This window comes from Myotis daubentonii, chromosome 17 (assembly GCF_963259705.1).
Source record: "Myotis daubentonii chromosome 17, mMyoDau2.1, whole genome shotgun sequence".
Classification (NCBI taxonomy): domain Eukaryota; kingdom Metazoa; phylum Chordata; class Mammalia; order Chiroptera; family Vespertilionidae; genus Myotis; species Myotis daubentonii.
The window spans coordinates 22,926,111-22,933,089 of record NC_081856.1 but is presented as its reverse complement, the minus strand read 5'-3'; the positions used below and the strand labels follow the sequence as shown (position 1 = coordinate 22,933,089).

Genomic DNA, 6,979 nt, shown 5'->3' with positions numbered 1-6,979 from the left:
GGCGAGGGCGAGGGCGAGGGCGAGGGCGAGGGCGAGGGCGAGGGCGAGGATGAGGATGGCGATGCCGGGGCTCACTGCTCAGCCTGCAGTGAGGATTCAAGGGGCTAACACGTGCAAGCATTTGCACGGTACCTGCACCTAGAAAGCACTCTCCCGGCGATTGTTTTGTTGTTATTACAAACCTGAGTCATGGCTCCCATCTGGAACCCCCTCCTTCCCACATGTGTGACCTTGAGGAGGGCACCGCCTCCCGGGGTCTGCTTTGCTGGAGAGGTGAAGACCACAGTGATAGCCGGGGACCCTGCCAGCTCTAACTTCTGTTATCCTAAGCGATAGTGATACAAACCCTTCTGCAGGGAGGAATGAGACACCTCTGTGAGTTGTGAGAAGCATAACACTTTTGGGGGTTTCTGTGCTTGTGTGTTCATAGTTGACAAACCCAAGTAAGTGGGGATGCCTTTAAGGAATGACCTTCCAAATGATTCCCTTAAAAAAAAAAAGTCTGTATCCTTGAATTCTATAGACATGGACACAAAAAGGGTGGGGGGAAAAAAAAAAGCAGCGAACGTCTACTTTTAAGCCGTGCAAAGTGAATGCAGTAAATCTGTTTAGGTATCATCGTGTTTGACTTTAAGAAAATGGCTGAGCTATGGGCAAGGTAATTCAAGAAGATATAAATGGCTGCATTATAATAAGCAGACACCTATTTTAAGCATGATCTATGTTTTTGAGAAAATTCATTACAATGAGTCTTACAATACCAACCTCTTCAATGAATTTTTCATGTCTGCATACCAAGATATATATAAAACGATCGTAATCATGTACCTTTGGGGCAACGCTGAGCGCCAGCTGTTTCTGGGATGATTTATAGGTTGCCACGTTCAAGGTTAATAATCAGGAGGAACAGGTTACAGTATGCAATGTATTGATGTCAGGTTAGAAGTTCAGTAAGTGGAGATAGCCTGTTAGAAGGAAGCACACACTTTTAATTATTTTCTAACCGCCACCCCCACGCACACTTTTCTGCAATAAACTAAAAATAAACGACGTTTTACATAGATGAAATCCCCTCTGCCAGCATATCTTCTGGTTACTGTTGGCGTTATTTAAAGGGAAACCGCAGCCAGGAATTATTAGTGTGCATCTGAAAGCACAGCTTGAAGGTACTTGAACATCTGTGCAATGGGCCTGCGTCTCCGCTGTGATGGAGTTTGATCAGCATCAAGGTAATTACACCCGTATTGAATGGCAGCCTTTTGCTGCCAGCAGGTTTTCTAGCAGGGTTTTCAGAGACGTGACGCACACAAGCCACAAATCAACCTCCAAAAGTGCTAAAATGTAACCCGCCTCCCATTGGAGACAAAATTATTGCACCAGTTTCATAAAAATCTCAGAAATCAAGACTGACTTATCTTGTCCTGGGACACTTTTAAAAATGATCAGTGAGGAGAAGAAATGTTTGCTGGAGAGGGCTCACTGTGTTCCCCTCTCGCCATCGCTCATGTGGACGAGGCTCTCTCCTCTTTCGCTTCTTCATTCTCTCACCCCAGTTCACCCACAAGACAGCTTCCGCGTGTGTTTATTGTGTATAGACGTGTTTATTTTTGCTTATATTTTTCAAAACGTGTATTGCTTTGTGTGCATAGACACATAACATAGTTAATTATGTAAATGGTCTTTTGTTATGTGTCATTCTACTTTTTTAATTTTCATGAGTTTATCTTCTTTTTAACAGCTTTATTGAGGCATCATTGGCTTAAATTACACTGAACATGTTTAGATAAGGTTGGACACCTGTGAAACCATCACCACCATCAAGATAATGAACATATCACCCTCAAAGGTTTCTTCCTGTTTCTTTGTAGCCCCTCCCTCTCTCGCCTCCACCCCCTCATCACCAGGTAACCACCAGTCTGCTTCCTATCACTATAGATTAGTTTCCATTTTCTAGGATTTTCCTTAAATGGAATTATATGGCATATAGTCCTTCTTCTTCTTCTTCTTCTTTTTTTTTTTGTCTGACTTCTTTTTTAAAAATTCCCATCCAAGGATATTTTTCCATTGATGTTTAGACAGTGGAAGGGAGGGTGAGAGGGTGGAAGGGGAGAGTGAGAGAGAGAGAAAGTGAGAGACACACATTGATTGGTTGCCTCTGGCAAGCACTCGACCAGGTCTAGGGATTCAGTCTGAAACCAAGGTACGTGCCATTGACTGGGAATTGACACTCTAACCACTGAGCAAAACTGGCTAGGGCAAAAATCTTGATTTTTTTTTTTTTTTTTTTTTTTTTACTGAAATAGTTGAGGGGAACTGTCATTAGGTGTGGTGCAGGGAAAAATTGGAATCTGAATAAATTTCTATTTTATTCAACACCTATCAACTACTTCATTATGGGACATACCCCAGAGGTAAGAGACTCCTGAAGTGAGGCCTTTAGCCCTCCCCCTTAAACAGCATGTGAGAGCTGGAAAGAACAGGAGGAAATCGGGTCCAACCTTCTCAAGCTACAAGTGAAGGAACTGACTATCTCCAACCCACAGAGCTAGAGGCAGGTACTAACACTCAGGTGCACTAACCAAAGTCCAGACCTCCTTCCTCCAGCACAGAGTCCTTCCTCCCACTTTGCTCTAGGTGAAACCCTTTTAGAGTAATCATTAGGGGTGATGCAGGCGGGAAAAGAAAGGAGCAGATATATTGTAAATAATCATGGTATCATTTTAGGTATTTTTCCTTAAGACACATGTCAATTCAGAGAAACATAGATAATGATAGCTGACATCTGGCTATGTGCATGCATTTTATGTGGATTATCTCATTCAATCTGCACAAAAGCCCTATGATGTGAGTGCTATTATTGTCATTCTTATCTATCTATCTATCTATCTATCTATCTATCTATCTATCTATCATCTATTTTATTGATCGTTTTAGAGCCAGAGGAAGGGAGAGGGATAGAGAGATAGAAACATCTATGAGACAAACATCATCAATCGGCTGCCTCTTGCACAGCCACCACAGGGGATCGGGCTCACAACCCAGGTATGTGACCCAACCAGGAATGGACCAGTGGCCTCTTGGTTTCTGGCTTGATGCTCAACCACTCAGCTGCACCGACCAGGCTGTCATTCCTGTTTTATAGAAGACAAAATAGGTTGGAAATGTTAAGTAACATGACTAAGGTGCCACAACCAGAAAGTGGCAGGCCAAGAACCTGAGTGAAGAACTCTGATGGGAGGTCTGTGTCCTTAACCGTCACCACACAAGTGGGCTGTTTCCCTGCCTCCATATTCCAGCTGTGGACCCGAGGCACAGCCCAGCGCGGCAGAGTTCTGAGCGACAAGTTATAGCAACCAATCTTGTCTCATTGAAGCAGAAAGAGAAAAACTCACGGACTCCAGGTTCTAAGAGGCATCCGGGACTTTCCTGGGTCCCATCTATGCTCCATCCCGTGTCCCATTTCATCAGGAGCAGGTCAGTTACTTCAGCCCAAATTCCCAGCACTTACATACACACATCTTTCTTTCTTCTCTTCACCCAGTGGCAGGAGAATTGTGAAATGTCCAGGAGTGAAATCCCAGCTTCAAATACAGTGGAACCATCGCTACCTCGCCTGGAGGAAGCTCAGAGCTGTGGTACCGTAAAACAGAATGGTTGCAAGTGATGATGAAGTCCTACCATCCCATGTCTGCCCTATTCACAGGTGACATTTTCCTAAGTCAAAAATGGTCGTATGTTGGCAATGTCATTTGGTTCCATTTCAGAGCAAGATTTTTTATTCTACCTTTACTGTTGCTAGCACGGAGTCTTTTTTTTTTTTTTTTTTTTTTTTTTAATTCTCACCCCAGGATATTTTTCCATTGAGTTTTAGAGAGAGTGGAAGAGAGAGGGAAAGACAGAGAGAAATATCAATGTGAGAAAATACACACACACACACACCTATTGGTTGCCTCTTGCATACACTGTGACCGGAATCAAACCTGGGATCCTTTGGTCTGCAGACCGATGCTCTATGCACTGAGCCAAACTGGCCAGGGCACTAGCACTGAGCCTTTAATACGCTATCGGCTGCTCCTCGAGGGCACTGCGTCTGAGAAATGGGGTCATGGTGAACTTGGCGAATCTGATGAACATCAGCCCATTGCATGTCTTCTTTCTCTCAGAAGCAAGTGCTCCGGTGAGCAGTCACTGTGTGTGCCTGTGAGGTACCTCGTGATTAATAAGGCATGCCTCAAGACCGTGGGAGTCACATAGGAGGAAGATGGTAGGAAGGAAAACAAATGTAATCCAAACCCAGAAGGAGTGCGTATCCCAGCGAGGAGGGATTGCTACCTCTTTGGTATGGAAAGGGTCCCGTGTAGTTAAGATGCCACCAGGAGGCTGGCTGCGCCTCCGGGGCATGGATGGCACCATATTGGCACGGAGGGTTCATCACTGCCGTGAACAGTTTGATACACGGCTTCCTCCCACCCTCCATGGCCACCTACTTCATGAGCCAGTTGAGCAAGCACTGAGCCGCTGGGGCTGCAGCTGACTAATACCCATAGAGTCCGTCACCGTGGCCACCGCACTTACTAAAGGAGCCTCCTGCTCTCCCAGGGGCTGTGGGTGAGTATTACACGCTACTCTCTGTGCCTGTTCTCAGAGGTCAACCCATACTCTACCCTTAACCTGTTCACCAGCTCTTAAATCTCACTCTTTACTATTTCCTTACTATATGGCCAAACAACGAACCACTACTCATAGAGCTTGACTTTGGCGCATATCTCCTTCGAGGAAAAAAACCCAATGTTATACTGACTGGAAAGATTTATTTACCATCTTTCAAGACCTTCCCTGATCCAGGTGTAAGTGTTTAGCCGTCTATTTCTGGTTGGCACCAACATATTGTGCAAAACCATCTACAGGGTGGGGCAACAGTAGGTTTATAGTCATGAGTATGCAAAGCACAGAGTTTATTCTTGTATTATTATTTCTTAACTATTGCATTATTTTCCATATGAACAAGTGTAAACCTACTTTTGCCCCACCCTGTAGCTCAGATCAATTCTTTTCATTTTCAGTCGACTGAGCAGGAGGATTCTCTGTGAGGCCCAGGTGTGGGTCGAAGTAAGCGTCATAACATAGTAGGCGGACGCAGACTGAGGGTGTGAGCTACCTGCTCATACAGTCTCCGTGTGCCTTCAGGGTCTGCTCAGCCTGAGTGCCGGTGCCTCTGAGAATGCCTGAGTCGGCGGCCACCGCATGCCGTGCTCACAGGCATCTGACCGGGACACTGATGCACCGGCCATTTCCTGCTCTGCAGGCTCTGCTTCCATGATGTTTTCCGTGCCATAGACGGTGTGATGTCTTTGGGGAAAGAGCCCATCAGTGACCCTTTGGCACAGAGCCCTGAAACGAGAAGATGACGAGGCCCTGCTGCCAACCAGGCAGAAGCAAACTTCCGATGCTCTCGCTTGTTGGGGTGGAGAAGAAAGCACTTCTGTAGACCAGCGTCTGCACAGAAGGCACCAGGGGCTGCGTTGTTTATTTCAGTAGGGAGACCACACCGGGAAGGGTGGCGCACAATTAGAGCAACCACTTTTCACTTTACTTTATTTTGTATTTTTTAACTCTCACCAGAATGACTTTTATTTGTATTTCCTACAGAAACAGTGAGCACTTTGGTCCAGACACGAGAGAAGGTAAATGCCGTTTTGAAGAGTCTTCTGTCACAAATCCGAGATAGGCTTGTTCAGCAAAACCCAGTGCCGTTCCTTCAGTGCTTTGCAAATGGACCCTCCTTCCACGTGTCCCCATTTCCTGGGGCTTATGGACCCAGCCATAGTCTCCATATTTAGAATCAAAGGTTCCTTTCTGAAGACATCTTAATTTTAAGGTAAAACATGACCAAAGTTCCTGAATTCCCACCTTCTTTTCACTCTTGAGTATGTACCTGTAAAATCTGAGGAAGATATAATCCCTTTGATTGTGGAACGTGGCAACCTGCCTCCCGATAAACTGAGGATTATGGGGAAAGAGAGATGCAAACACCTGCCCATCAGAATGACCCAGCCTGTTGTAAAATGGTTGAGAATGATTTCAGGTACGTGTTCTGTGGGCTCCTTGCCTCCTCTCTTAATTTCCTTACGCAGATGAACACTGCTCAGAAATGAGCAGGTGATCCATTTGGCAAGTGGCTCAGAATTAATCCATGGGGTGCTTTCCAATCTTCATGAATAACGATCAGATCTGTGAAATCTCTTGAGATGCACGGTGGAATCATCATTTTCAGAGCCAGCCCTCTTCTGTAATAAACATGTGAGCTGTTCACAGGGTTGTAGGGCTCGCCCATGGGGTCAGTCTGATGTAGTGAGGACCTTGCAAGAAGTTTGTCTGTGGAAGGAAGAAGCAAGTGCACCTGCAGCTTCATCAGAAGCCACCTCCTCATCGCTAGGTCCACTGTGGTTTCATCGTACGCTCGCTGGTTGTCCATGGTCATGGGTATGGACTTTGGTGGAGCCATATCACTAAGAGCTGCTCTCTCTTTAAGTTTTTTCTCAGCTGCCAACCTTCCCTTCTCCTGCTGCTGTTCCCACCGCGTGAACCTTAAGAGGTACCGCTATTTGTTCCTAATCCCCGAAATGCTGAAGCCTGGAGGGAAGGCAGAGACTTTTGGGGGTTGGACCCGCTTTCTGTCACTCCATCATCAATGTCTGCAGCCTCCTGCGGTTCTTTGGTGGCGCCTTTGCGTTTCAGGCCTTTCACTCCGCTGCTGATGGTCTTCTCCATGGTGCTTGCTCCTTGGCGTCTGTATAGAAATGAGCCCTCACTTATTCACCTTGGTTAGGTCCCTGCCATTCATTCTCCAAAACCCATCTAGCCTCTGCTTCACCCTGCAGGTCTATAACCACTTCTGTTTTAATTCCTCTATCAATGGCCGTCCTTAATCAGAAGCAACAGTAATGGACTCTGGCTGATGGATGTACCCTGCAACCCC

At 45.9% G+C, this 6,979-nt stretch overlaps 1 pseudogene; it reads right to left on the bottom strand.

The window, feature by feature from the left end:
* Positions 1 to 5,643: 5,643 nt before the first annotated feature.
* Positions 5,644 to 6,771, bottom strand: LOC132220123 (ribosome production factor 1-like; annotated as a pseudogene).
* Positions 6,772 to 6,979: the final 208 nt, after the last annotated feature.